Raw genomic sequence first — 20981 nt, forward strand, 5'->3', positions numbered from 1 at the left:
AGTTTTTAAAAATCATCAGTTTGTGTTCAAAAAGCAGTGATATTTGTCACTGATGCTGCGAGAAATAACCAGCAAGACAATCCAGAACTGTTTTGCTCATAGCGGTCTCAACCAGGGAAAACCCTGGCTGTGATGACTACTTGTACCACTGGCCCCAGACTTACAAGGCAGAAAGCAGAACTATCCAGTGCAGTGGCTCTTCCACTTTAAAAACTCTCCCACACAAGTTTTTTGTCATCGTTGAGTAAGACGGACACCTACCAGTGATTTTGGTGAGGTTCTAACTTGTTCTGTATTTCATTCAAAAACATAATTTTTTACTCAGTTAAAAGGTAGCTTCTCTTTTTTGTATCTTAACTATTTCCATGAAACCTTGGCTAATTGGAACAGCCACTTAATTGGGCCAAAATGTACTGGTCCCAATTAACCAGAATCCACTGTATATAACAAACTATAGTTGGCCCTCCTTATCTGCAGGGGATTGGTTCCGGGCCTCCCCACGGATACCAAAAAACGTGGATGCTCAATTCCTTTATTTAACCTGTCTCAGTGTGGTGGACTTTAGGAGCTGGCAGAGCTCGGGACCCGCCACCCACAGTGTTTCTGTTCCGTTGACAGAAAACGATCACGATTGAAAATAAAGCAGAAATAATAAAGCGATCAGAAAGAGGTGTAACGTCATAGGTCATTGGAAAAGCGTTAGGCTACAGTCAGTCAACAATCAGAACAATTTTAAAGGATAAAGTGAAAATAATGCAGCATGTGAAAGGCCCTGCCCCGATGAAAGCTGCAATTATTACTAAGCAACGCAGTGATTTAATTATTGAAATACATACGTTTAAGTGTTTTATATGCATAGAAAGGTAAAATATATACTATATATTAAGACAAATGTTTGACTAACTGATGCTAAATAATACCGGATGTACCTGCTCCGACTTACTTATAATACCCAATGCAAAGTAAATGCTATGTAAATAGTTGTTATACTGTATTGTTTAGGGAATAATGACAAAAAGTCTGTACAGGCTCAAACAACAAGTGCTGGAGATAGAACTTCCAGGTTTTCCCAATCCGTGATTGGTTGAATCTGCGCATGCAGAACCCACGGATAAGGGGGGCCAACTGTACACAGCCGAAAACGTAGCCTCTCACATAACCACTTTTTCTTAAAATTTGTTTTATCTTCCAGTCAGGAAACTGTTCATTGCCATTCAAAGTGATCATCACAAAGATAACTTAATCCTCACACATAAAATGCTGATGGAACGCAGCAGGCCAGGCAGCATTTATAGGAAGAAGCACTGTTGACGTTCTGGGCCGAGACCCTTCGTCAGGACTAACTGAAAGGAAAGATAGTAAGAGATTTGACAGTAAGAAGGGGAGGGGGAAATGCAAAATGATAGAAGACCGGAGGGGGTAGGGTGAAGCTAAGAGCTGGAAAGGTGATTGGCAAAAGGGATACAGAGCTGGAGAAGGGAAAAGATCATGGGACGGGAGGCCTAGGGAGAAAGAAAGGGGGAAGGGAGCACCAGAGGGAGATGGAGAGCAGGCAGAATGATGGGCAGAGAGAAAAAAAAAGTGGAGGGGGTAAAAAACTAAATATAACAGAGATGGGGTAAGAAGGCTCTTAGCTTCACCCAACCCCCTCTGGTCTTTTCCTATCATTTTGCATTTCCCCCTCCCCCTCCTTTCAAATCTCTTACTATCTTTCCTTTCAGTTAGTCCTGACGAAGGGTCTCAGCCCGAAACGTCCACAGTGCTTCTTCCTATAGATGCTGCCTAGCCTGCTGCGTTCCACCAGCATTTTGTGTGTGTTGCTTGAATTTCCAGCATCTGCAGTTTTCCTTGTGATACGTAATCCTTCTGTTTTTTCTCAGCCCACGCAAATTTTTAACATAGCTGACTGTACCATCCAAATGCTGTGTCTTTCCATCAACCTGCTGGATCGATTATACTCACAACTAAAGTAGTGGCCATCTATAGAAATATTCAAGCCCAGTCAAACAGTCAAAGCCCTAAAATCCTGCCACATCAGTAAGAATATTAAAACAAATAACTTTAAATAACTACTATGGATTTATTGAGCATGTCCACAAGAAAATGAATTTCAGGGTTGTATATGGTGGCATATGTACTTTAACAATAAACTTACTTTAAACCTTTATAGCAGCTCAAAGAACTGTGTTTAGAAATAAAGATGACCACTCAGGTACTAAAGGATAAACATTTGCAACAATGTCTTGCCAGACATACCAAGCACATGATCTATCTCAGATTTCAAGATCCCTATCATCAGAAAGTTATTTTTCCACTCAGTTAAGGAACAACTGAGAGCAATGGGAGGGTTTTAAAAGTGAGATGCAGAGAGTGCAGCTTATTCCCGTTTAGAGAGAAAGCAAGACTTGGATGAAACAACCCCCTTTGTACAAGAAATTTAAAAGCTCACAAGACAGAGACCAGGTGGACAAGAAGACAACACAAGTTGTCTCTGGCAGATAAGTTAAAGATTCAAAGTACATTTATTATCAAAGTATGTATGCAGTATATTACTCTGAGATTCATCTGCCCACAGACTGCCACAAAATAAAAGGAGAATCCTTAAAGATTCTACCAGTATATTAAGAAGGGTAACAAGGGTGCTAAGAAGTCCTCCTTAAGGATTAATATAGTCATCCTTGCAGGAGGCCACAAGGAATGTGCAAGATATTAATATTTACCATATCTATTTACTATGGAGAAGGTTATCCAAAGGAATAAGCTTTATGATTAGTAAGGTCTCAGAAAATAACAACATTACGAAAGAGCAAGTACCAGCAATCTTACAGCATATTAAGGTAGGCAGGTCCCCAGGGCTTAACCAAATGTATCGAATGGCATTGCAGGAAGCTAAAAATGAAATTACAAGTATCTCTGCTGCCAGGGCTCTTGCATCTTTCTTAGACACAAGTGAGGTACTAGGAGATTGGATTATAGCTAACTGAATGCCTTTAGTTTAGAAAGACTGCAAAGACATCAAGGAACTAGAGGCCAGTGAGCCTAACATCTTCGGTGGGAATGTTACTATAGGGGATTCTGCAGGACTAGCTTGACCAGTATTTGGAAAGGCAAGGACTAATCAGGGATGTTCAGCAGAGATTTGTGTTTGAGAAATCATGCTTCACAGGTTTGACTGAGTTTTGTTTTTAAGAGATAACCAAGAGAATTAAAGAGGGGAGGACAATGCACATGGTCTAAATGTAGTTTAGCAAGACTTTTCAACAAGGTCCCTGCGGTCCTTGCTATGGTAGGCTAGTCTGGAAGGTTGCATCATACAGAATCCAAGGTGAGCTAGCTAATGGGATAAAAACTGGCTTGGTGGGAGAAGGCAAGAGGCAAGGTGGAAGGTTGGTTTTCAAACTGGATGCCCGTGACCACTGGTGTGCCACAGGGATTGGTGCTGAGTCCACTATTGATTGGTGTTAGTGTTAATGTAGATTTCAATGTTGTTAACAAAGTAAGTTTGGGAACAACAATGAAATTAGTGGTGTAATGGTCAGTGACAATGGTTATTCAAGTTTGCAAAGCAAGCTAGATCAACTTAGGAAATGGGCCAGAGACTGATAAATAAAATTTAACACAGGCAAGTGCAAGGTGCTGTATTTTGGAAAGTGAAACAGAGCAGGACTTGGTCTAGGCCCTGGAAAGTACTGCAGGTATAGGCATATAGTTTGCTGAAAGTGGAGACACAGGAAAACAGTGATGAAGACAGCATTTGGCATACTTCCTTTATCAATCAAAGCATCAACTACAAGAGTTGGGATGCCATGTTACACTAATACAAGACATTCATAAGATCACACCTGGAATTCTGTGTACAGTTCTGGTTGCCTTGGTATAGGAAGGATGTCACCCTAAACCGGGTAAAGTGCAGAAAGGATTTTTACAAGAATTTTACTGGGACAGAAGGGCTTGAGCTCTAAGGAGAGACTGGACAGGTTGGGAATTTTTCCCCCTGAAGTGTAGGAGGCTGAAGGGTGACCTTATAGAGTACATAAATATCATGAGGAGCATAAAGAAGCTGAATGGTCACAATCTCTTCATCCCTCTAAAAAAAGGGGGTAGGGGTCTAAATCTATAGGGCCTAGGTGTAAAGAAAATATTTAAAATGAATCAGAAGTATCTTTTTTCTATAGTGGGTGGTGGGTATTGTAACAAACTGCTGGAGAAAGTGGTAGACATGGGTGGGGGAAATGGAAGACAATTACAGCATTTAAAAGTACAGTCGATGTTTCTGGCCGAAGCCCTTTGGCAGGACTGGAGAAGAAAAGCTGAATAGTAGATTTCAAAGCTGGGGGGAGGGGGAAGGGAGAGCAAAAAAACAGGTGAAACATCGACTGTACTTTTTTCCTATAGATGCTGCCTGGCCTGCTGAGTTCCTCCAGCACTTTGTGTGTGTTGCTCGGATTTCCAGCTTCTGCAGATTTTCTCTTGTTTATGCTACATCCAAGCTAGTCCTATCTACTAGTATTTAACCTATAAAACCTAAATCTTTCCATCCATGTACCTGTCCAACAGTCTTTTAAAAGTTATAGTAAATGATTCTAGTAGATGATTCCATACAGATATCACTCTTTGTGTAAGAAAAGTTGTCCCTCACATTTCTATTTCGCCTTCAAGTACTTTGTTCCACAGCTCTAAGAAAAAGACAATGCAACTCTATGCTCCTCATGATCTTATACAACTCTCTAAGATCACCCCTCACTCCCCATTACTCAAATGAATAGAATAAAGTCCTATCCTATCTCTCCTTTTAATTCAGTCTCTTTTCTCCATTCTTTCCTGTTTATTAGCATCTTTCCTATGGAAGAGTTAGCAAAACTGAATACAATATTTGAAACATCCTTAACAAATGCACCATGACCTCCCAACTTTTATACTCAACGCCCTGACTTATGAAGGCCAGTGTGACAAAAGCCTTCTTCACCACCCTGCCTACTGAAGTCTCCATTTTCAGTAAACTATCCACATGTACTCCAATGTCCCTCTATTCCACAACACTCCCCAGAGACATGCCAGTTTACTCTTCAAGTCTTACCTGGATCACATCCTCATCACATTCTACAGGGGTTGTATTGAGAGCATCCTGAGCAGCTGCATCACTGCCTGGTTCGGAAATTGCACCATCTCGGATCGCAAGACCCTGCAGCCAATAGTGAGGTCAGCTGAGAAATCATGGGGGGTCTCTCTTCCTGCCATCACGGACATTTACACAACACGCTGCATCCGCAAAGGAAACAGCATTATGAAGGACCCCACGCTCCCCTCAATACAATCTCTTCTCCCTCCTGCTGTCTGGGAAAAGGCTCCGAAGCATTCAGGCTCTCACGACCAGACTATGTAACAGTTTCTTTCCGCAAGCTATCAGACTCCTCAAAACCCAAAGCCTGGACTGACACCTTGCCCTACTTATTTATTGTAATACCTGCACTGTTTTTGTGCACTTTATGCAGTTCAGTGTAAGTCTGTAGTCTAGTATAGCTTTCTCTGTGTTGTTATTTTTTATTATTATGTAGTTCAGTCTAGTTTTTTGTACTGTGTCATGTAACACCATGGTCCTGAAAAACATTGTCTCAGTTTTACTATGCACTGTACCAGCAGTTATGGTCAAAATGACAATAAAAGTTGACTTGACTTGACTTGGATTTGACTTTCCAAAATGCAACAGCTCGCACTTAGCTGAATTATACTCCAAGTGACTGTTCCTCAGCCCATTTACTCAGCTGAACAAAATACCCCTGTAATTTTTGACAACCTTTTTCATTAGACTGCAAGATATAGAAGCAGAATTAGGCCATTTGGCCCATCAAGTCTGCTCCACCATTTCATTATGGCTGATCCAATTTTTCTCTCAGCCTCAATCTCTTTCCTTCTCCCTGCATCCCTTCATGCCCTGCCCAATCAAGAATCGATCAATATTTGCCTTAAATGTACACAAAGATTTGGCCGCCACAGCTGCCTCTAGCAAAGAATTTCACAGATTCACCATTCCCTGACTGAAGAAATTCCTCATCTCCGTTCTAAAAGGATGCCCCTCTATTCTGAGCCAGTGTCCTCTGGTCTTAGACTCTCCCACCAATCTGCAATTATTTTCGTGAACCTCCTTTCACATCCTTTCTAAGATAGGGGTTTCACAATACTCACTGCTCACAATACTCCAAGTGAGGCCTCAACAGTGCTTTATAAAGTCTCAAGATTACATTATTGTCCACTATATCACCTATTTTAGGTGTTATCTGCAAACTCGCTAACCATACCTTGTACATTTTTATCCCAATTATTGATAAAGATGACAAACAATTCTGGGTCCAGCACCGACATATCACTAGTCACAGGCCTTTAGTCCAAGAAATAACCTTTTCCAGAACGGCCTACCATGTGGAACCATATTGAAGTCCATATAATGCTGCTTCTATCCTCATCAACACTGCTGATCATATTAAAAAAAACTCAATTAACTTTATAAGATATGATTGGCCATAGTCATGCTGACTATGCTTAATCAACCCATCCTTGCAGATGTACGAATATCTTAACCCTCAGAATCCACTTCATAATTTAACCACAGATGTTATACTTACTGGCCTATAGGTTCCAAGTTTTTCTTTGCTATCCTTTTAAAATAAAGGCACAATGTTCACTAATCTCTATTCTATCAGCACATCACCAAACTAACAATGATGCAAATATTGCCAGACCTCCTGCAATTTCTTCTATAGTCTCCTACAGTGTTCTTCTTTATAACTCTGGTCAGATCTAGTAGATTCATCTACCTTCTTTGTTTTTTAAGACATGCAGCACATTGTTTACTGTAATGCAGACTAACCCCAAGAACTTCTCATCCTATCAAAATTCACTTTGCCCCAATCTAGAACCGTGGTTCAGTTCTGCCCTTTCCATAACTATTTTAAAGCTACTTTGACTACTTGTCCCAAAATGCTCCCCCACTATCACTGTCTTCTTATCCCAGAATAAGTCAGGCTATGCACTCCCCTTGGTAGTGCACATGGAAGGTTTCCTGAATGCATTTAACAAATTCCACCCCATCTAAGCCCAGTTTATGTTAGGAATGGTAAAATCCCCAACTATAATAACGTTACTATTATTAAAACTTTGCATAATATCTGCACATTTGTTCTTCTAATTCCCATTGTCCAATTTAGAGACCTATTGTACAATCCCAACAATGTAATCATCACTTTATTTCTCAACTCCACCCATAAAGTTCCACTGTTTGATCCCTCAGTAATTTCACATCTGACTCCTGCTGTGACATTCCCCTTATTCAAAATTGAAACTTCCCTCTTTCTTCCACCTCTATCTTAACCTAATTACCTGTATCTGTAGCATTCAGCTGCCAGGACCATCCCTTCAATAATATCTATAATATTCCAGTCCTTCGTGGCAAGATAAGTCTCATTTATCTGCCCTATCCAACTGAGCTCTCGCAGTGAAATAAATGCAATTTAATCCAACAGACTTTCTGTCCTACTGGCCATTGCCCTGTCTGTAATAACTATAGAACTTCCTGTCATTGACTCCTGCACTACTTGCTAATCTCTCACGCACCCCACCCGATTCTTGAGATGCCAATCACTGCCAATCCAGTTTTAAATCAATCCCAGTTGCACTAGCCAATCTGCCTGCCAGGATATCATTGCCCCTCCAGTTCAAATGTAACACATCTCTCTTGCTCAGGTCATTCTGTCCCTGAAAACATCTCAATGTTCCAAAATTCTGAATCTCAATCGCCTACAATTTTTCAACCACATATTCATTTGCCATATCTTCTTCTTCTTACCCTCACTAGCATGTAGCAAAGTAATCTGGTGATTACTACCTCCAGGTTCTGCTTTTTAATTTTTTTCCCTAGTTCCTTATATTCACTCCATAGGACCCCATTCCCTTCTTTACCTATATCATTTGTGACAACATGCACAACATCTTGCTGTTCACCTTCCCCCTCGAGAATCCTATAGGAGCATGCTATAGCCCAAAATGCCATCTAAATGCTCCAAGGTGATTCAAGGAACTTGACATGTGTCTCTGACTTGCAAGCCTTAGATTATTTAAATTACTGCTCAAACATTGGGCATTACTCTCACAATGGCCATTCTGCTAGTACTTGCTTTCTTTGTATTCGCTGAAGTCTCACAATTAGCCAATAAGAAGTGCTTTTCTTATAAGTTTTATTAGCAATTCAGAAGGGTGTTTTTTTTTAAATACTCCCACTGCTGCTCTGCCACCTGTCTCTCGGGACCTCAAACTGAGCACAGAACCTCTCACAAAACTATTCCGAAACAACAAAAACACTGGCATCCACTCAATGACATGGAAAACTACCAAAGGTACACACTGTCCTCAAGAAACAAATACAGAAAAAAACTCCAATCATTAAAATAACAAATGATGTAAATAGTAATGCCATCAAGTGACATTCGCCAGAAGCTATTCGCCAACCTGGTTGAGTTTTTACAAGAACCGTATTTACTTTTAGTCATTATTATTCTAGCTCTAAAGATTGACAAGGTCATCTAATGACCAGATATGTCACAAATGAACTCGAGAAAGACTTTCATTAATGAATTCTAGAAAGACTTAAGCTAAAGGGCATGGAAAAGGAAAGTGTTCCCAGGGTTTTGTTGTACTTCACACAAAGCAAGTTGCTTGCAATTGGAGCTCAATCAGGCATTGTAAGAGATTGGGGCAAATTTTCTTTGGCTATTTAATTACTTTCCATTCACAAGATTAGAAGTAGAGATGTCCATAAACCATTGCACAATGGCCAATTCTATGTCTAACTCCTCATAAAAAGGAAGCAGCACAAGTTGGCACAAATACCCAGACAACATTCAATCAACACACCATGGCAATCTCCAACAAGAGCAAGTCCAGCTACTTAACTTAAGCATTTAATGGCATTATCACAGAGTCCCTCACTATCAACACCGAGGGTCACTACTGACTAGCATTTCAAATGGACCTCACACAGTGGCATAAGTGCAAGTTAGAGTTTGTGTTTGCTACAGTGAACAACTCACATTCTGATGCCCAAACCCTTTCTGTTTATTAGCAAATCAGGAGGGTGTTTTTTTTAAAAATACTTCCCACTGCTGCTCTGCCTCCTGTCTCTCAGGACCTCAAACTGAGCACAGAACCTCTCACAAAACTATTCCGAAACAACAAAAACACTGGCATCCACCAAATAACATGGAAAACAAAGCACAAGCCAGGAGGAAGATGGAATACTCTCCACTTACCAGGATAAGTACAGTGCTAACATTCAAAAAGCTCAGTACTATCTAGGAAATAGCAAACCAACTCATTGGTACCACTCAATAAATCTCTCCATCCACCACCAAAACACACTGCAGACACTGTTTGCTATCTACAAAATGTGTATCCTTATTTGCCTTGATTGCTGCAACAGGACCTTCCAAACACACATCAAAAAGAACAAAAACAGGAACATATTGAAAAAGTAAAGAGGCATGGGATCCAAGGGGACATTGCTTTGTGGATCCAGAACCGGCTTGCCCACAGAAGGCAAAGAGTGGTTGTAGACAGGTCATATTCTGCATGGAGGTCGGTCACCAGTGGAGTGCCTCAGGGATCTGTTCTGGGACCCTTACTTTTCGTGATTTTTATAAGTGACCTGGATGAGGAAGTGGAGGGATGGATTAGTAAGTTTGCTGATGACACAAAGGTTGGAGGTGTTGTGGATAGTGTGGAGGGCTGTCAGAGGTTACAGTGGGACATTGACAAGATGCAAAACTGGGCTGAGAAGTAGCAGATGGAGTTCAACCCAGATAAGTGTGAAGTTGTTCATTTTGGTAGGTCAAATATGATGGCAGAATATAGTATTAATGGTAAGATTCTTGGCAGTGTGGAGGATCAGAGGAATCTTGGGGTCCAAGTCCATAGGACACTCAAAGCAGCTGTGCAGGTTGACTCTGTGGTTAAGAAGGCGTACGGTGTATTGGCCTTCATCAATCGTGGAATTGAATTTAGGAGCCGAGAGGTAATGTTGCAGCTATATAGGGCCCTGGTCAGACCCCACTTGAAATACTGTGCTCAGTTCTGGTTGCCTCACTACAGGAAGGATGTGGAAGCCATAGAATGGATGCAGAGGAGATTTACAAGGATGTTGCCTGGATTGGGGAGCATGCCTTATGAGAATAGGTTAAGTGAACTCGGCCTTTTCTCCTTGGAGCGAAGGAGGATGAGAGGAAACCTGATAGAGGTATACAAGATGATGAGAGGCATTGATCGTGTGGATAGACAGAGGCTTTTTCCCAGGGCTAAAATGGTTGCCACAAGAGGACACAGGTTTAAGGTGCTGGGGAGTAGGTACAGAGGAGATGTCAAGGGTAAGTTTTTTACTCAGAGAGTGGTGAGTGCGCGGAATGGGCTGCCGGCAATGGTGGTGGAGGCGGATACAATAGGGTCTTTTAAGAGGCTTTTAGATAGGTACATGGAGCTTACTAAAATAGATGGCTATAGGTAAGCCTAGTAATTTCTATAGTAGGGACGTGTTCGGCACAACTTTGTGGGCCGAAGGGCCTGTATTGTGCTGTAGGTTTTCTATGTTTCTATACAAACACAATCACTATCAGGTTCCTTTCCAAGTCACACACCATCTTGATTTTGCAATAAATTCTTAATCCTTCATTATTAATCTGTAGCTCCTCACTAAGCAACACTGGGATCACTAGCACTGTAGCAGTTTCAGGTGGCAGCTCACCTTTATGTTTTCAAGGTTAATACAGACCAGAAATAGTCTTACCCAAGGCATTCACATCTCCAAAAATAAAATTATTAATCAAAGAATCAAAGTAAAGAAAGTGCTTCAAATGTGAAAAGTAAAAAGGGACACAACATGGATTGCGAATAAAATTAACACTGACAAGAGCTCTAAAATTAAATGCCTGGTGTCATGGATATGGAGAGCAAACATACCAACACAGAGGCTGTATACAAGAAGGGCCTCAGTCGCCTCTACTTCCCGAGGAGACCAAGGTCCTTTGAAGTACGCTAGCCTCTCCTTCACATTTCTACCAGTCTTTATCGCCAGTACAATCTTCTATGCGATGGTGTGCTGGGGCAATGGCATCAACATGGGTGATGCCAACCAGCTCAATAAACTGATTAGAAAGGCTGGCTCTGTTATAAGAGTCAAGCTGGACACACTGGAGGCTGTGGTAGAACAAAGGACCCTATGGAAAATCCTGGCAATTCTAGACAATGTTTCTCACCCTCTGCATGCCACCTTGGCTGAACAGAGGAGCACTTTTAGTAATAGACTAAGACAACTGTGCTGCTCCGAAGAGTGCTATTTGTGTTCAGTCTTACCCGCTGCCATTTTTAGGCTCTATATGAGTCAACCTATAGTTGGGGAAGTGATGACACCCCCCCCCCCCCCACCCAACCCATTAGAATGTCTGAGGTATTTTTAAAAATTATTTCTTACTTATTAATACTTGTATATCCGTGCACTTGTACTGCAAAACTGCAAATTTTGAGTTGTACCGCAAATCCACTTCAAAAGTTTTCACCCAATTAAAACAGACTAATAACTGTACCTTCAGTTGTATATATTCTCATTCTTTCATGGTAACAGATGCATTATTACATTTCACTACTGAAATTGCAATTTAAAAAACGAGATCTTAAACTATGGCAATCTTTAGTTGCATCCATATTTGTGGTCAGAAAATCAGATACATTAAGGTCATTCATACCCTCATTTTCCTGCATATTTTTGAGATCAGGCCGATACTTTGTGCTCTAGTACTGTAAATTTATGTTTCGTTGTAGACAAATGCACAAAGTCTGAAATCATTCAATTTCACGAGCAATAACGTTTAAAGAAACATCAGTTGCTTCTGAACAGATCGAGCAGTTTTTAAAAAATCTGCACAAGTACATATATTGGCAACTTTGCAGGTGAGGAACATACTTGAAAAGAGAATAGCATTAATATTTTAAACAAAGGCCTTTATTTAATAAGAATGTGTGGACCAGATTCACATGTAAAAATAGTACAGCCGTAATTGAAATTAAGAGACGACAAAGAATTTTATCATCTTTAAGTCTTAAAGGCCCTGCTCTCTTTTGGTAAAGCAAACTCGTGAAACTTGTAGGGATTACTTATTTGAATGTCTTCGGTTAAATTGTCAAAAAGTGTCCGACAAGGATAAATTGTCGTAGGTTAATAATATTTTTACAATAAAGTGGAACCACCCAATCTTCACAAACAAGAGAAAACCTGCAGATGCTGGAAATCTAAGCAACGCACACAAAATGCTGGAGACGCTCAAGAAGCCGGGCAACATCTATGGAAACAAGTACAGTCGACGTTTCGGGCCGAGACCCTTCAGCAGGACCACCCAATCTTCAGCCATTTTGCCATTCATAACTATTTGTCTAACCATAAGTTGTCAGGAAGGTATAAGATAATAAAATTTAACGGAGGGAAATTATTCATCGCCAAGCCTCTCCACCACTCGATATCTTTAGGGGGAATAGGAATTCATAACCCACTTCGGTATTCCCCCGCTCTCTTTACCTTCCTCCTCTCATCACGTTCCTGCCACCAATTCTCGCACACAAATTCCTCTCAGCGATCAGGCTCCCACCCGGCGCATGCGCAAACTCCCCTTCCCCCAGGTTGGTTACCGCTCGGGCCCCGCGCGCCGCCGGTTGGAGGGCGCGAGCGGCTGAACGCGGAGGGCCAACGGGCAACTGGCTGGAACCGCGCGTCATCCGTGTCGGGTCTGCGGCCGGACACGGGGCGCCGACCGGAGATAAATAGGTTTAGGGTTATAATTGTCACCTATACCGAGATGCAGTGAAAAGCTGTACTGTTCGTATAGATCAATTCATTACAGAGTGCACTGAGGTAGTACAGTACAAGGTAAGATAATACAGTAACAGAGTCCAGAATAAAGTATAATAGCTACAGAGAAAGTGCAGTGCAAGTAGACAATAAGATGCTAGATCATAACAAGTTAGCTTGTGAGATCAAAATTCAATCTTATAGTACTTGGGAATCATTCAATAGATGCTGTCCTTGAGCCTGGTGGTACATGTTTTTGCATGAAAACCTGTGCCAACCAACTAGCAGGAGTATTCAAAGACATTTTCAACCTCTCACTGCTACCAGAGGAAGTTCCCACTTGCTTCAAAAAGGCAACAATTATACCAGTGCCTAAGAAGAATAATATGGGCTGTCTTAATGACTATCGCTCTGTAGCACTCACATCAACAGTGATGAAATGTTTTGAGAGGTTGGTCAGGACTAGACTGAACTCCTGCCTCAGCAAGGACCTGGACTCATTGCAATTTGCCTGTCACCACAATAGGTCAACGGCAGACGCAATCTCAATGACTCTTCACACGGCTTTAGACCACCTGAACAACACAAACACCCATGAAAGGATGCTGTTCATCAACTATAGTTAAGCATTTAATACCATCATTCCCACAATTCTGATTGAGAAGTTGCAGAACCTGGGCCTCTGTACAACCCTCTGCAATTGGATCCTCGACTTCCGAACCATAAGACCACAGTCTGTGCAGATTGGTGATATCTCCTCTTTGCTGATGATCAATACTGGTGCACCTCAGGGGTGTGTGCTTAGCCCACTGCTCTACTCTCTATATACTCGTGACTGTGTGGCTAGGCATAGCTCAAATACCATCTATAAATTTGCTGATGATACAGCCATTGTTGGTAGAATCTCAGGTGGTGACAAGAGGGCGTACACGAGTGAGATATGCCAAATAGTGGAGTGGTGCCGCAGCAACAACCTGGCACTCAACATCAGTAAGACAAAAGAGCTGATTGTTGACTTCAGTAAGTGTAAGATGAAGGAACATATAGCAATCCTCTTAGAGGGATCAGTGGTGGAGAGAGGGAGCAGCTTCAAGTTCCTGGGTGTCAATATCTCTGAGGGTCTAAGCTGGTCCTAACATATCGATATAGTTATAAAGAAGGCAAGACAGCCGCTATACTTTATTAGGAGTTTGAAGAGATTTGGTATGTCAATAAATACACTCAAAAACATATATAGTTGTACCATGGAGAGCATTCTGACAGGCTGCATCACTGCCAGGTATGGAGGGGCTACTGCACAGGACCAAAAGAAGCTGCAGAAGGTTGCAAATCTAGTCAGCTCCATCTTGGGTACTAGATTATGTATTGCATTGAACTGCTGCTGCTAGGTTAACAAATTTCATGACACATGCCGGTGATAATAAACCTGATTCTGATTCTGTTCTGCCCAATGGGAGAGGGGAGAAGAGAGAATGTCTGCGGTGGCTGGGGTCTTTGTTTATGCTGGCTGCTTTACTGAGGAAACGAGAAGTATAGACAGAGTCCATGGAGTGGAGGCTGTTTTCTATGATATGCTAAGCTTTGTCCACAACTCTGTGCAGTTTTTTTTTGCTATCACTGACATAGAGCAGTTGCCATGCCAACTATAATACATCCAGTTAGAATGCTCTATGTGGCGCACCAATAAAAATAGTTAAGAGTAGATGAGGATGGGGTGAGACAAAAGGCAGTAGGTGATAAGTGGACTGGAGAGGGGTGAAATATGATGACAGATTGTGCCAGGTAGGGGTAGAGGAGCAGTGGGATGGAGATGTAAGATTATTATCTACTATTAGGTGGCAGACAAAAATCGACGGAGGTGTAGCTGGGAGGAGGCAGGGATGGAGCATAATTAGCAGAAACACAGAGGCTACTATTGCTGAAATATAAGTAAGGGAAGAAATAATAGAGACTATTAGAAAGAGACAAAAGGCAGGTTTAAGCAGGACCAGATGGGGGAAAGCTGATGAGTGAAATGTGTTGGTCGTAGGTGGATAGCACGGAACAGGGGTGGAAATGAAAATAAATAGCTGAAGGTGGGAGAGTATGGGAAAGGGGACAAATAAGGGGAATGGAGGAGGATCAGAGAGGAAGAGGAGGAATTGTGGTCACCGGATACTGGAAAATTCAGTGTTCCTAAAGGAAAGACTGCTGGTGATTTTTGATTGACAAATTGTTCTATCCAGTCACTTAATGTCACCTCACTCCCACTGCAGATCATAGCCAAACTGTATAGGTAGTGTGGGGGAAGCCTTAGCTTTGCTGCAGCATGGAAAACAATCCAGTCTGTGCCTGACAAGTCCCAGACAAGCTGAGGGCAGTAATGGGAAAGGGTGGTATTACAAGGGCACAGAAAAGATGGGTAGCAACAAAAATTGACCGTAAGTGACATTGGTCAGTTATGTTCACTCTTGGCCTTCTGCAAGTGGAAGATATCACAAACAAATGCTTCTAGATCTGCATCAGAAGATTGGATCTCTTCTTTCACCCTCATTCTGCCATCTGTCATGTCATCAGTAGTTTTTTCAGCAGCTGTCCTAGCTACATGAATGTCCCCTTTAAATTGTCCCCTTTTACTTGCTTCAAATTGGACGTCAGAGTTCTGTTCGGTGAAACCGATAGATTTAATATACAGATTGCAGTACAATAGTTTGGATCTAGATATAAATGAGAAACATTGCAGAAATCTTTCATATTCAACCTAGAGTGAATGGAGTACTTTCACTGTTGAAATGAAGAGAATACAACACTCAGTTGTGCAGAACGATGTCCTACAAAGAGGTGATCAGTAGTTGAAGCGCTGATTGAAGGATTGGTATTAGCCAGAACTACAGGGATAACTCAGACATTCATCTTCACATTACAGTAGTGCTATTTACATCTAGTTGAAAGAGCAGTCAATGTTGTCTCATCTGAAATATAATATTTACCACTATGCTATACTTCTCAGTACTGCACTATATCACAGTTACTACTTTTATATTCAAGTCACTAAAACAGGAATTGAAACTAGAACTTTCAGACTTAGTTGAGGGTACATCTAAATGACATAGTATAACTGATACTTGTTGCATAATGTGTATTTGATATGTAATCTACTAATCTCTAACTACTTGCTATTGCTTAAAAATATGGATCCAGTTATTGAAAATTATTGAAGATATGTTTAATATATAACTTATAAATGGTTATAAACCATCAAGAAAAACTTTCTTAGAGTCTTTTAAGTTATGCAGTCAACAGAATATAGACTGTTACATTGTTTCAGAAAATGATCTCCAATATACGTATTAATGTTGATTCTCGTTCATAGTATAACATATTGTGTATTTAAGAAGAGCCTTTAGAGTAGCAAATAACATAAAACACATAGAGTTGAAAAGGTTGTGAGAACTGCTCAGAGTTCAAAGTACATTTATATAAAAGTATACAACCCTGAGATTCGTCCTCCTCACAGACAGCCATGAAACAAAGAAAGCCAAGAAAAACATCAAACCCTGACCCCCAGTGTGCAAAAAAAACATGTATGTGGCAAAAAACAAGCAAAAAAAAAAATATAAAACAAAAACTCAATTAAGTCCAGGTATATTCATTTCAAGTCAGTTCAGTTCAATGTAGCGCTGTGTCGTTCATTATCTTGGACTGCCAGCCATTGATCTCAGGGGATCATGGGTTTGCGCCTCTGGTGAACTGTGTCTTCCCCAGGGTGCAAGCCTGCGCAGGAAGATTTGAAGAACTGGATGTTGCCCATGCAGCAGTTTCACCCTCTCCACATCACTGATGTAGTCCAGAGTGAAGTTGTAAGCAACATTAAACTGCGTTAGGGACCCCAGCTCCGGATTTCTTCCTCGGGGATTTCTCCCATGGGTGGGTATGGCTGCAAGGCAGCGGAGGTTTAAAAATAGGAGTTTTCCTTCTCCTAGGCAGGCTACCGTCCAAGACTGATGATTTCCTGCCCGAAGCAAATGTTTTTGAGGTATCTTTGCCCTTGTCAGTAGAAACAGTTCTGCCGGGCCTAGCAACTAAACCACACATGAAGGCCAAGAGTTGGACTTGGTTGTTAGAGGCTGTTAGAGTCGCATGCCATTTGGAGTACTTTATAAGAAGTGGGAGCTTATCCCCATTACCACCCCAGCTATGACAACCTTAGACAATAGACAATAGACAATAGGTGCAGGAGTAGGCCACTCGGCCCTTCTAGCCAGCACTGCCATTCACTGTGATCATGGCTGATCATACACAATCAGTACCCCGTTCCTGCCCTCTCCCCATATCCCTTGACCTCGCTATCTATAAGAGCTCTATCTAACTCTCTCTTGAATGCATCCAGAGACTTGGCCTCCACTGCCTTCTGGGGCACAGCATTCCACATATCCACCACTCTCTGGGTGAAGAAGTTTTTCCGCATCTCAGTTCTAAATGGCCTACCCCTTATTCTTAAACTGTGGCCTCTAGTTCTGGACTCACCCATCAGCGGGAACATGCTTCCTGCCTCCAGCGTCTCCAATCCCTTAATAATCTTATATGTCTCAATCAGATCCCCTCTCATCCTTCTAAATTCCAGTGTATACAAGACCAGTTGCTCCAATCTTTCAACATATGACAGTCCAGCCATTCCGGGAATTAACCTTGTGAACCTACGCTGCACTCCCTCAATAGCAAGAATATCCTTCCTCAAATTTGGAGACCAAAACTGTACACAATACTCCAGGTGGGGTCTCAACAGGGCCCTGTACAGCTGCAGAAGGACCTCTTTACTCCTATACTCAATTCCTCTTGTTATAAAGGCCAGCATGCCATTAGCTTTCTTCACTGCCTGCTGTACCTGCATGCTTGCTTTCATTGACTGATGTACAAGAACACCTAGATCTCGTTGTACTTCCCCTTTTCCTAACTTGACTCCATTTAGATAGTAATCTGCCTTCCTGTTCTTGCCACCAAAGTGGATAACCTCACAATTATCCACATTAAACTGCATCTGCCATACATTTGCCCACTCACCCAACCTTTCCAAGTCACCCTGCATTCTCATAACATCTTCCTGACATTTCACACTGCCACCCAGCTTTGTGTCATCGGCAAATTTGCTAATGTTACTTTTAATCCCTTCATCTAAATCATTAATGTATATTGTAAACAGCTGCGGTCCCAGCACCGAACCTTGCGGTCACAGCCTGCCATTCTGAAAGGGACCCGTTAATCACTACTCTTTGTTTCCTGTCAGCCAGCCAATTTTTAATCCATGTCAGTACTCTGTCCCCAATACCATGTGCCCTAATTTTGCCCACTAATCTCCTAAGTGGGACTTTATCAAAAGCTTTCTGGAAGTCCAGGTACACTACATCCACTGGCTCTCCCTTGTCCATTTTCATAGTTACATCCTCAAAAAACTCCAGAAGATTAGTCAAGCATGATTTTCCCTTCCTAAATCCATGCTGACTCGGGCTGATTCTTCTGCTGCTATCCAAATGTGTCGTAATTTCATCTTTTATAATTGACTGCAGCATCTTTCCCACCACTGATGTCAGGCTAACTGGTCTATAATTCCCTGTTTTCTCTCTCCTTCCTTTCTTGAAAAGTGGAACAACATTAGCCACCCTCCAGTCAGCAGGAACTGTTCCTGAATCTATAGAACATAGGAACCTGCTACCCTGCTCAAATTTGCCCAAAATAGTAATGAAAAAGGAGAAACCAGAAACACATCATAACGTGAACTATAAAATTCAATCCACAAACTGCATTGATTAAACCCTGCCCAAGACCCAGGCTTCCAACACAATTCTCCAACAGCACTGGTCTTCAGGCTCCTTGGCCTCAAGGCCTCTTGCTTCACTGGAAACCTCACTGAACACCCTCGGAGACAGCAAAGTCCCAGATTGCTCAATCAGCTTGAAAACACACGGCCAAAATGTAGATCACACTTGCAACAATTTTGTGAAGGATTTTGCTCTTGGTCATATTGTTTGCTGATGTCATCTTCTTCCACTTCATGTTCAGTCTTGTGTAGGAGTCATGCACGTATTCTCTATCTGCATTGTATTCTGTGTTGCGTATTTATTATGTTTATAGTGGTAACTAGTCATATGAGTCAGGCATGTTAAAAATGAAGGGAATAAGTCACATGCTTTGTTCATAGCAGTTTTTAGCTTGGGGAATGGCGGATGTCATATATTTTGCTGGTCACTCAATAATGCTTAATTACACTTAGCTTACACTTGTGTATGCTTAAGTTTAATTGCTTCTAAGTTGTATGTTTGCTAAATGCTAATAAAGGATCTGAATGCATATCCTCAACCTTTGGAGCAGTCTTTAATGGAGTGAGGTGGTGTTGTACAAGTACAGTATAACAATTCCGTAGGGTCAGCAGCAACAGCAGTTGCTTTGGTTTGGCCACAACATTCTGTCAGCAAAAGTTTTTGACAGTTATACCAAACAAACATCAGCATTTGGATGTGTTCTTGAAATTAGAAGCACTGTAGCCTGGAGCAGCTTGTGGCAAGTAACGACCTTTTGTTGGTTCATGCTGTGTGTTTAGGTTTGAAATAGAGTTTCTAATGGTCAGCTCTGCCTGTCCAATTAGGGATTGAAAGCTGTATAGTGGTATTTGCCTGAGTAGTTCAACCCTTGGTTCTGTTGAAATGTTGAATTGAATTTCTGTTGCTTTGTCTGGTTGCAGTTGGAAAACAACCTTCAAAAGGACTATCATAAAATTGTTAAGAGGATGAAAGATTTATTGACATTAGAGAGAAATCTTTAACAGGAAAAGCAGTGCAGTCTCATTTGGATGATTTAAACATTCTTCATGAAAATGTTGCTAAGCAACATAATTTGCTGTTGTCTTTAACGCCTATCTCTGAACAAGATAAGCAGACTGAAAATTTTGTAAGCATTGATACACTCATTAAAAGAGTTACAGCAGAGACTGGACAATGATTGAAACAAACATGTGGTTGAAGGTCAGGATGCTGGAGGAAATGAAAATATTTATAAAGCCACAGAACAGGCTGTGTCTACGTATAAAGATGAAGACAGCGCATCTACCGTGCATGCACCATGTTCTATTGCTAGCAAGGTGCCCTGCATCTGATACCCCATCAGCACACAGTAGAATGGAGGCTGATTTAGCTGAGTTATTGTGTAAAACAACAAATATTGAGGGATAAGCATTGGAAGAAAAGATGGAACAGCTTCAAAGAAAACAGGAAGTACAAATGGAACAGCTTTGAAGAGACCAAGAGCAGAAGGAAGATCAACTTCAGAGAAAGATGGGGCAGCTTAAGTTGCAGGAAGAAATTGCAGCCAAGATTGCCACAGTTAAAGTGCTTAAGGGCTTTGAGTGCTGTGAGTGCTAAATGTGCTGAGAGTTCTATGGTGCGAGTTCCTAAGTTGACATGGAACAGATAAAATCCTGCATATTCTGATGTCTGCATGGATAAATCTGAAGAACAAATGCATGTGAACCACAGTTTTGAACCCCAAGAGGTAGTTCAGGATGCTCACCCTCAGCCTGTACCAATATCCATATCCAATAGCACAATGTGTTTCAGAGAACATTACTTTACAGTATGGTGACATTCGTGCTTCAGATGTTAAAGGTCTAAATGCTGCACTGGAGGCCATAAGGCCACAAAAGGAAATAACATGCATAGTGATGCAACAACAAGTCATTGCATCTCTGCCTAAAGAGAGGTTCATATCTTCGATCGTGGTCCATTGCATTATGATTCATTTATGAGGGCTTTCAAGAATAGCATTGAACACAAGACTGATAATTATGGTGACCATCTCTATTTCTCGAACAGTTTGCTGGAGGTTACCCTAGAGAGCTTGTGAAAAGTTGCCAGTGGGCAGCTCAGAACAATAATATCTAAAGGCCCAAGCTTTACTCCAGGAATATTGTGGTGATGAGCACAAAATTGCTGCAGCCCACATGGAAAAGGCTCTTTCTTGGCAACATATTAAATTGGAAGATGTGAAAGCTCGTCAAGACTATAGTCTTTTTCTTAGAGGCTGCTTTGCAATGCCATGGAAGGCGTGCAAGGCAATTGTGAGTTGGACATGCCTG

General features: G+C 41.5%; 1 protein-coding gene across 1 annotated transcript in view; it reads right to left on the reverse strand.

Annotated features, from left to right (window-relative positions):
- The window catches only part of LOC140733534 (tudor domain-containing protein 15-like), a 76655-nt gene extending 63978 nt beyond the window's left edge, over positions 1 to 12677 (reverse strand). The window contains exon 1 of the mRNA XM_073056982.1: positions 12608 to 12677. The gene's annotated coding sequence lies outside the window, so the exon portion shown is untranslated. The remainder of the gene's footprint in view (positions 1 to 12607) is intronic.
- Positions 12678 to 20981: the final 8304 nt, after the last annotated feature.

Source organism: Hemitrygon akajei, chromosome 9, assembly GCF_048418815.1.
Source record: "Hemitrygon akajei chromosome 9, sHemAka1.3, whole genome shotgun sequence".
Taxonomy (NCBI): domain Eukaryota; kingdom Metazoa; phylum Chordata; class Chondrichthyes; order Myliobatiformes; family Dasyatidae; genus Hemitrygon; species Hemitrygon akajei.